The 10,053-nt window shown below is 39.6% G+C and overlaps 1 pseudogene across 1 annotated transcript; it reads right to left on the bottom strand.

Moving 5' to 3' along the window:
• Positions 1-4,477: 4,477 nt before the first annotated feature.
• Positions 4,478-9,761, bottom strand: LOC146273549 (uncharacterized; annotated as a pseudogene). The gene is made up of 6 exons (XR_014766662.1): positions 6,558-9,761; positions 6,182-6,290; positions 5,909-6,094; positions 5,475-5,810; positions 5,079-5,239; positions 4,478-4,800 (listed from the first exon to the last, which is right to left on the bottom strand). The product of XR_014766662.1 is annotated as an uncharacterized LOC146273549 (transcript).
• Between the last annotated feature and the right edge of the window lie 292 nt (positions 9,762-10,053).

Below are 10,053 nucleotides of genomic sequence, written 5' to 3'. Positions count from 1 at the left end.
CCTGGCCGTTCATGTGGTGCAGGGGCTTCCTGCAGAGGTCCTGGAGCCATGATGTCCTGTGCCACATCATGAGGTTCAAGGACATTCCCATTGTGTATGCACACATTGTGGAGGAAGGCACACAATGCGATAACCCGAGGCGCAAATGTGGGCTTCACCTCCAAGGCCTTGAAAAGAGTAGACCTCCATCGGGTCTTCGTCACACCAAACGCTCTCTCGACTATTGTACGCCCCCTTGATTGATGGTAGTTAAATCGCTGCCTCTCAAGTCTATTCACTGGTTCCTTGTATGATGTGATTAGGCAGATTGGAGTCTCCAAACAAGGATATCCACCATCGCCAAGCAGGAAGTATCCAGCGGGAGGGTACCTTTTAGACAGGTAAAAGGGGTAATTTTTTTAAACCCGGGTGTCATGTACTGATCCTGGGTATCCAACAAACACATCTAGAAATGTCCCAGATGCTTCACAAATGGCCTGCATGTTTATTGAGAAAAAGCCCTTGTAATTTAGATAGTCCAACCGGTGTAGTGATGGGGGCTTAATGCGAATGTGACAGCCATCAATGGCACCCACAGCTTCATTAAAGACTGCATACCAGCTAAGTTCAGTACAACGTTACATTTCTAAAACAAATGTACATACCTGAAAGACATCCACCATCGCTAGTTGGTGTCGAAGCCGTCTTCTGTTTGTCTCATTTCTTGTCTGTTGGTTGTTTAAACGGAGAAGGATGATAAAAGCTAACAGAACAGCTGGAGCCGGCATTTTCATGAATGGAATTACTACTACTACTTTCGTTGATGCGTGTGACGTAGGTGAACTTGTTGGCTACTAATGACGCAATGACGCATCGAGTGGTGTCCCATTTCGCAGGTAAAGATTTCAATCCCTTAACACTTCACACTCCGTTGTGAAGGGGCACTCCCCAGAATTGAAGTGCTAGGGTGAAGTGCTAGGGTGAAGTAGTAGAATTGGGACAGGGCCTAAGTGCTGTATATAGAAGAACAGGACAAAGAACAGGACAATTTGGTACAGTATAGACAAAACACTGGACCAGCAGATAAACCTAACCAAGAGTAGCGAGTTAACTGTTATAGTTTAACTTGCCCTATGGGTTACATTCAGCTGTCAGTCCACTATTTGATCAGTGTTGTATCATATTTTATTACTGACAGCAGTCACATTGGTGAGGTCTCAGCTTGAGGTCTCCTCAAGCTTGACTAGTTTGGTGCTTGTTGCACCAGAAGCTACACATATTTAAACTTCAGTTGTGAGTCGTTTGGTGTCACTGCTTGTTAAAGGGGCGATTGACTGGGTTTTTGGGGTATTTCACACTGTTTCTTAAGGTCTACGAATAGGGTATGTAAAATTGGTTTGGCTGAAAATGGCCCGGGTGCTGTTCTATGCCCCCTGAAAAATCTTCTGATATTTTCCCACGAAAAAAACACTAGGTTTTCTCCTTTTATGGTGTGCTCATGAATAATAGATCAGAGATGCGCGCTGATTGGTTGGTTTACAACAAGTGAAGAGACGCAACACGGCCAACAGCACTCACTGAAACAACGAAGGTGGAGACTTGAAATAAAAACGTACAAATAAATCTATTGTGTCTACACAACACGGTTTTCAACAGATTGACTAGATATCATTTGAAATTATTACGTTTGTTGTTTACACTTCTGTTGTCGACACAAACAGGATCGCCTTAGGTGGCTAACAGCACTAGCATACATCAGTACAGCTTAGCAAACAAACTATCGTGATTCAACTCAGCTTCAGCTGCTCTAGCTATCTTGCTGAAAAATAGATCTGGACAAACATGCATATTTTACATGACAACACAGGTTATTTATTTGAATGAAACAGTTAGGAACATGAAATAACGTTAGCCCATTGCTAATAATAACTAGGCTAAATCATTACACATTCTAGCTACTGTACCTATGCTCTTGCGTTAGCAAGCTAAACATGCCCACAGTCTAGGTGTTTTCGCTATCTAGCTGTTCTTGCATTCCTTGCTAATCAGTGTTAATTAAAAGCAGATAAGCTAGAATCTAGCTAACATTTGTCTGGGCCACATCCTTGCTCCAGTTCTGGCTGGGTCCCCAGCCCAAAACTGGTCCACATACTGAAAAAATACAAATATGATGTGTTCTGGCCCAGATGCGGCCCCCATACTGTAAAATTGTAATATTGTGTTATGTGGCCCAGGTCTGGCACAGACACTGTAAGACAGATATGGCTGAGTGTCGGCTTGGTCCCCGGCCCAGTTCTGGCCCAAACACTGTAAAGCATTGCGTCATGTGGCCCAGGTCTGGCCCAGACACTGTAAGTCAGATGACTGTTGGCTTTTTCCCTGGGGCAAATGTGGCCCAAAAATGGCTACATGTATTCATTTTAGAAGGAAAACATATTCAAAAGTTTTAAAATATATAATCTAAATAAAATTTAAGCTATATAATATAAATATAGTTCACTATCAGGAAAATGTATATATATATATATATATTTAAAAAAATTATATATATCTTACATTATCTCTCACACCCACCAACCCATGTTACAACCATTTTAAATCACTATGGACAAATCACAATAAAAAATAATTTATTCAACTTTGTACAGCAAAACAGAGATTGAGAAAAAAAACTGATTAAGAAACAATTGAAAATAGAACATGAACCAGCAAAACCAACCAACAAACTGATTAAAAAACAAATGAAAATAGAACCAATAATAACTAAAACAAACTTTTATATATATATAAGTGCTGTCAGTTTAACGCGTTATTAACGGCGTTAACTCAAACCAAAATTAACGGCGTCAATTTTTTTATCGCAGGATTAACGCTCTTTTTTGGCCAAGCAAACTTTGTAGTTTTTTTCACATGCTGTTGCAACAACTACCGACGGTAGAAAAACTACAACACCACACCGGATCTAGCTAGACCGGAAACAGACATTCTCTGGTAGTAGGTTAACGTTACATTTTGAGTGGATGGCGAGCGCGAGACGCCAAAATGGATGCCAATAAGATTCTGAATGGTTTACTTTTAAAAAGTTGCCAAATGGTTCCATTGACAAGACCAAAGTGATCTGTGTGTTTTGTCGTTGTAACTGAGCTATCATCGCAGCACGTCCAGTCTGAAATACAACTTGATGGCCAAGCACACAGCCGATGTTAATTCTCCGCCCCCTCGTCAAAGCCAGGCGATTGCAATGTTGTTTTCAATAAAAAAAATATTTGCACCAAGCAATCCGAACCACTTTTCCATGTTGATAAGAGCATTAAAGAGCATTTGAAAAAAGAATGGGACCAAAAGAAATCAAGGGACATTTAGAATAGATTAAAAATTGCAATTAATTGTGATTAATCGCGAGTTAACTATGACATTAATGCGATTAATCGCGATTAAATATTTTAATCGTTTGACAGCACTAATATATATATATATATATAAGTTTGTTTTTGTTATTATTGGTTCTATTTTCAATTGTTCAATTTTCCATACATATATATATATATATATATATATATATATATATATATATATATATTAGGGCTACCACTAACGACTATTTTTCTTTCGATTAATCTGTAGACTATTTTATCGATTAGTCGATTAATCAAAACGATTAATTTTCCTCAAAAAAACACACTTATATATTACAAATATATTACTTTTTTTTTAAACAAAACTGTAGGTTTAAACTGTCAACTCCAATGTTAATTTAAATATTTAGATAAGGTACGTAACATATGCCAACATACACAAACACACACCCCTTTTAAACCAAAAATTCCAAGGTGCTGGTTCTAGGCTGGTGCTTATGCCAGTTTGGTAATGATTAGATAGCGATATTCGCCAATTATCTAAGAACCAGGTAGTCTACATTTACCACACTCTAGAGCCGGAGTAGGGCTAACGTCTTTAAATCACTTCATACGCCTCCATTGTCCTAGCAAAGCGTCATGATTACGGTTAACAAGTTAGCTAAATAGCAAGAGCTAACCTAGAGAGCCATCTTATCGACCAACGTAGAATAAACCCCGATTCTAACCTACCTAAACATTTATTCAATGGAAACTCTAAGGTAGCAGGCAGACAACTTTATAGCTTTAATAATGTGTGTATTTAGCAGCTACAATGACAACATAAATTAAAAAGGCTATCCCTTATAAACATGAATAGACAACACCAGACAACGGTGGTTTTGCCTTTTTTGTGCCTGTATGTTTTCTTTTCAGGTGCTCGTGCATAGTGCAAGTGCTGCTGTGGTAAGCCATTGAAACTTTGCACAGTGTACAAACCACCTTATTGTTTGGTGATAGCGTTAAGTCGAAGTATTCCCATACTTTTGAAGCCTCGGGTATTTGAGGACTTGGGTTTCGGAACCAAGTCAGACTCTGCATCTGCCATGATATTTGAGCGTTGACTGGAGCCGACCAATGACTTGAGCCAACAACGACCGACGTCATGCAAGCACCAATTACGATGTGATATTGAAGAAGAACACTTGTTATAATGAATTGAAGCGTTTTTTGTATTTTTTATAATAAAAAATTTGTTTTAAAAGATGCGTCGATTTAAAATGTTGATGTTGACGCATTTTCAGCGTCGACGAATTGCGGCAGCCCTAATATATATATATATATATATATATATATTTAAAGACCCTCCTTTAGGATGCGTCTTTTTCTCCCTCCCGATCCGAAGCCAGCTGAAGCCACCTCTTCATGGTGGCCTCAACGTCCGCCTCAGCAGCATTGGCTGTGAGGGGATTTCTTGTAACAGCAGCTTTGAAATAAAGCAATACATTTTGTAAGATCACTGTGAAATCTCAAGCATTGGTTATGCTTCTACTATGGTCATTTTTGCACAGGTTTCATCAGTTTGATCACTTAAATCTAAATCAATGCGCAGCCAACATGCACATGCACACATGTAAATAGACACTCACACATACAGAAATGTATTGCCTCCAAGTTATGCATTATGCACACCTAGCCATGGATTAGTCCTTACATATCATCTGGAAGAGACAGGTAGTTATGTTGGTAAACAGATGTACTTACCAATCACAACCGCCCTGAGCTGCAGATTGGCCAGGGATGTTTTTCCGTTGACTCTCCGCCAGTTCATCCTGATGGCGAGAGAGTTGGAGATGACCCTTTTCAATATTCTCCAGGTGCCATCGCGCACATCTGCCCCCCCCAATCAGTCCCAACCAGTTGACCTGAAACAGATTAAAAAAAACGATATTATATTAATGTAATCATATTCAAAGAAATTATGAATAAACATCAACTGTGTCTGCAGTTAACCTGACCTGTGTGTTTTCCATGTTTTCCACCTCTACCAAAAATGTGAATTGTTCCCTCATATCAAAGTGGTGTTTCAGTGGCTGTGTAATAGTGCAATCGTTACAATTGGAATCGGGATTAAATAAATACAAATTCTCAAATTCGTACTCAGGACTCAGGAGTTTTTCTTCCAGACTGAGGAGTTGAGGAAGATCTCGCAGAGGCAGTAAACCTTCCTCAATGTTGCCTGGCTGGACCTCCTCAAGGCCCATTCACACCAAGGACGATAACAATAACTAAGATACAGTTTTAGAAATCGTTCTATATATAAAACAATAGTCCACACCACAACGATAACTAACGGAACAATATAGTTTGGATCACTTTCAAAACTATTTCTTTCCAGATGATGAACAAAAAACACAAATGCCAGTAATATGGCTGAGAAGTAATCACTATTCACCCTACCTGGTTCTGCTGTTTGCTGGGGTGGGCCTGGCAGCACTATAAGAAAACAATATATTAAGGAAGTGAGGAAACATTATCTACAAAATGAATACCTACAAAGGAAAGTCAATCAGAAAACAAAATAATACACTCACATGTTGAATTGATAGGCTCCCAATTTGACAGGAGCTCTGAAAAAGAGCAGTCTCTCAGCAGTTGCTGCCAAATTGGGGATGGTGGGGACTGCAGTGTAGGCAATCGTGGGGGCAGGTGGACATGATATTTTAGGGGCTGGCTCGTCTTCTGAATTCTCTTCAGGGGTGCCAATCCGGACACTCTTCCTATAAAAAAATAAAATAATGTATCAATGTAAAAAACAACTGTAAATATGACCTAAAAGCATCAAGGAATAGTAATGGTACCCATACGTTTTGCGCCTTTGTGGCCTATGAGGCCCACTCCCACATTCAGCATCTGATTGGCGGTCAGACCATGTCTCTGCCTCTTTGGCCTTCCTCCTGCCCTCTTCATAGCTGTCTGTAAAACAGTTACATTTAACCTTATTAGACTCATTTAGATTAGCTAAGAATTACACAAACACCATAAGAAATACAGTGTTGAGCCAAACAACAGGTCTGTTATACTGGCAAGTCGAAAAATATGATCTAGGGACCACAGCATGCTGCAATTGACCAATCAAAGTCATGTATTCTGGAGGGTTGTGCAACAATGTACCTTAGCTAATGGTCATGCATACAATATGTCAGAATAAGTTCAAACCTAGCTTTAAAATGTCAAATTTACCTGTTATATACATTGTGCGGACCTCCCACCAGTCCCAGTCAAGGCTCGGAGCCATTAGGGTCTTGACGGCCTGGTGGAGGGCCATGCCCCTCAAGTTTGGCCAACCACACTGGCAATTCTCCTCCCAATTTGCCGGGACCAGCTCCACCTCATGCGTTCCCAAAAACTCAACTATTTTTTACATTCTGTTTGAAACAAATCTTAGTTATTGCGGTTAGGGATGGTACCAACACAAATACATGACAACATCTGACCAATGTGAAAACTGAAACTATTTACAACCTCAAGTAAACAAAATAGCTGTGCTTGACTATACAGATCTCAGCATACATGCAGCCCCCTTTACAAAGTAGTACTTGTGTAATGACCGTCTACGTGTACGATGTATCTTGATGCAAAGAAGCAGAGGTAAAAAGATAGTTGAGCTGCTACTGGCTTTTATATCCCGTTTAGTAGAATGGTGAAGAGATTGCAGACTACAACATTGCTATTATTTGCTCAGCAAATAACTCAATGATTTTTAGGGTTGATGAAATTTTGCCAACCAGGAAGATACCCAACTTAAAAGAATGCAGAGGATACTCAAAAAATTGTTCGATTACTCCATATTCCCTGAAAACAATATGTATCTTATCCTGACACTGAAGGATGTTGTCAACCAAAACCAAAAGCAACCACCAATCTTAACGCATCTGTCTCCTTCACGTGATACATTAATTTTGGTACCACCTATGAAAAGCTCCTGGAACTAAAGTACTGGCAAGCCCACAATAGAGGGTGGAACTGGGCCACGGTTATGCTCCTTCTGCAACTTTCTCTTTCCATGTGAAGCTTCATCATTCACTGTAGAAGGGGCCATTTCTGAGATCCGCCGAATAATCTGGGCTAGTGGATGATGCGGGGTTCTTACCATCTTTTTGATTTGACCTAAATAAGCCTCAAATGGAAATCCTGATATAAGGTCCAGATTGCCGTGTATCCTAACATCCTCGGAAAGATGGGTTAGCCCATGAACATTGTAAGTAACAAATTCAGGACCATACAATTCACCAAAATGTGTCACAAATGAAACATGTAATGTGTGTGCAAAGTCGTTAAGATTTGCTGACAATGAAGGACTAGCAAGGATGAAAATGGCAACCGATAACATGAAATTGTTGTACACTGAAGCTGACACATTTCGGGGAACCGCTGGACCTGTGTACAACAAGAACTGTCGCAACTTTGTGGCTTTCCACCTGAGCCTCTCTGAAAGCTGTCTGGGTTTATGAGCAAAATCCATGGGAATTAAGCTTCTTAAGCCTACAAGTTAATTTGAGATAAGCTGCATCTGATGAGAAGACAAGCGGCAGAGTAAGAGCCCTGATGCAATCCACAAATCCAACAGTCTACGTACTACCCCAAGACAGACAAGATGCATGTAATCATGAGAAAAAGAAGACACCATGCCTATGCCTGCATCAACTAATGGTGACTTCCTCATATGATGCTCATCATCAGTCATCATTTCAAATGACAGATCAGTTCGGACTGGGCTATTGACTTCTGGAAATGTCATCCTATGTTTAAGATAAACGCCTGTTTGGAAACACTTGTCACAACCGGAGTAACCAGTGTGAGATTTTGTTCCTTTAAGCTCTTGCTGGGGCATCACAGATGACAGAAGTGACCTTTAGGAAGCATTGTTTTCCCATAATAATGAATCCCTTGCTTAGCCCTTGTAACTCACTGACAAGATCTTTTAGATACTCAACCAGACAACTTGGCTTTGAGTTGCGTCAAAACAGAGCAATGACAACTGGCTTTTTGACAACACCCTTTATCAAGCCAAGGATTGGCCAGAACTGGACTGAGGAACTCTTAAACAAAGGTAATCCATCAACATTCAGCTGTAATTTGAATTCATGTCTGTTAGTAATGTGACACCAGATTCTTTCAAAGCTTTTTGAAAAAGCTTTTAAAATGCCAATGTAGTGGTAAGTACCGGCAGCAACAACTTGGATGGTGTAGGAGGTAACCGTATTGAGTAGAGTTCTGCCATCTTTTGGTAGAAAAGGATGATACACTCTCAAGATGGCCAGAAGTGCAGTCAACGCTCCTAAAGACACCCTGAAATGAACTGCCCAGTCACATAGAGAGACTCAGTAAGGGATGGACTAACATTTCCATGTCATCATCATCCTGGGAATCATCTTCGCTGTCATATTTTAGTCCCTCATCAGCCTGATCCTGGTATTCCTCTGAATCTGGGATATATATATATATATATACTTCTAGTGGTTTTTTTAACGTTTTTTTTTTCTTCAAACGCCACTAGATGGCGAAACACTTGCTGCCGTTTTGAAGATAAATTGAAGTAGAAGTCTTATTAGTCTTAGTTTAATAGTATCGTTGACATCGTTGGTCTCCATTATTACCAAGACGCCTCAGGAACATGGCAAATTACCCATAGCATTGGATTTACTGATTAAATACAAGTTGTATAAGGGTTGTGAGTAGCCTATCAACGTTAAAACGTTTAGTAGGTCTAAATTACTTCTAGACAAAAATACATGACCACATTTCTGTAAAACTTGCTAAATAAACATTATTTTTCCAACACTATAGGCTACCTTTCAAGCTATGCTAAATATCTTGTTTAACCAGTGGTCAATTATGAAAAGAAGATACTGTAGGCTACCTACTAGCTACTGTAGAGCTAATGCTAGCTATTTTTTAAGTTGTGGAAATTATGTTCTTTACCCCCTATAATCACTGGATGGTCATACCTTTTAAACTTAAACAATAGATTATATTTGTAATCTGTCCGCTATTCTACATTGCTGACAAAATCATGTAGGATATATTTCACACACTATCTAGCTAACATTTGTTAATAATGAAAGGGTTAATCAAGGCTTCACTGCCCGGTCCTGAAAGGGGCAATTGACTGCAAAACCGATTTTACCTTGTCATAGTTGAATAACGACAGTTTGGTGGGTAAAATGAACATACCGTGAATATCAAAGTCCATTGACACCTCTTTCCTATTCAAATCTCAAAAAGAAACAATTTGGCTGTAAAACGCTAGCTTTTTTGCAAGCAGGATTAGCTAGGAAGCTGAACCTGGAAAGAGGTGCTGTTCCGACCGTATGCTCATTGCAACCGCCTATAAGGACAGTATGATGTTGTGCTAACAGTTATTAGCAATGCTAACGTTTTCTGTATAATATAGCATACCAGGTAGAATGCTAAATAAGTTTCTACACACATCAAATGACTCTAGCTAGACTAGCTGTAGTCGGCATTAGAAGGGAAGCTTCCGAAAAATAGCCAGAAAACGAACAGCAGTCTGGCTTATTGCTAACGCCTGTCTAGATAATCTATTTTAAAGAACGGGAGAAAGGCAGGTGCTTGATACAGGATACGGTAGCAATGCTAGTAATTGTTACTAGTAACACCTAGACTGTAGGGATGTAAACACGTTTAGCTTGCTAACGCAAGAGCATAGGTAGAA

Source organism: Hypomesus nipponensis, chromosome 9, assembly GCF_054491055.1.
Source record: "Hypomesus nipponensis isolate SF chromosome 9, ASM5449105v1, whole genome shotgun sequence".
Lineage (NCBI taxonomy): Eukaryota > Metazoa > Chordata > Actinopteri > Osmeriformes > Osmeridae > Hypomesus > Hypomesus nipponensis.
This window is presented reverse-complemented; position numbering and strand designations above follow the sequence as displayed.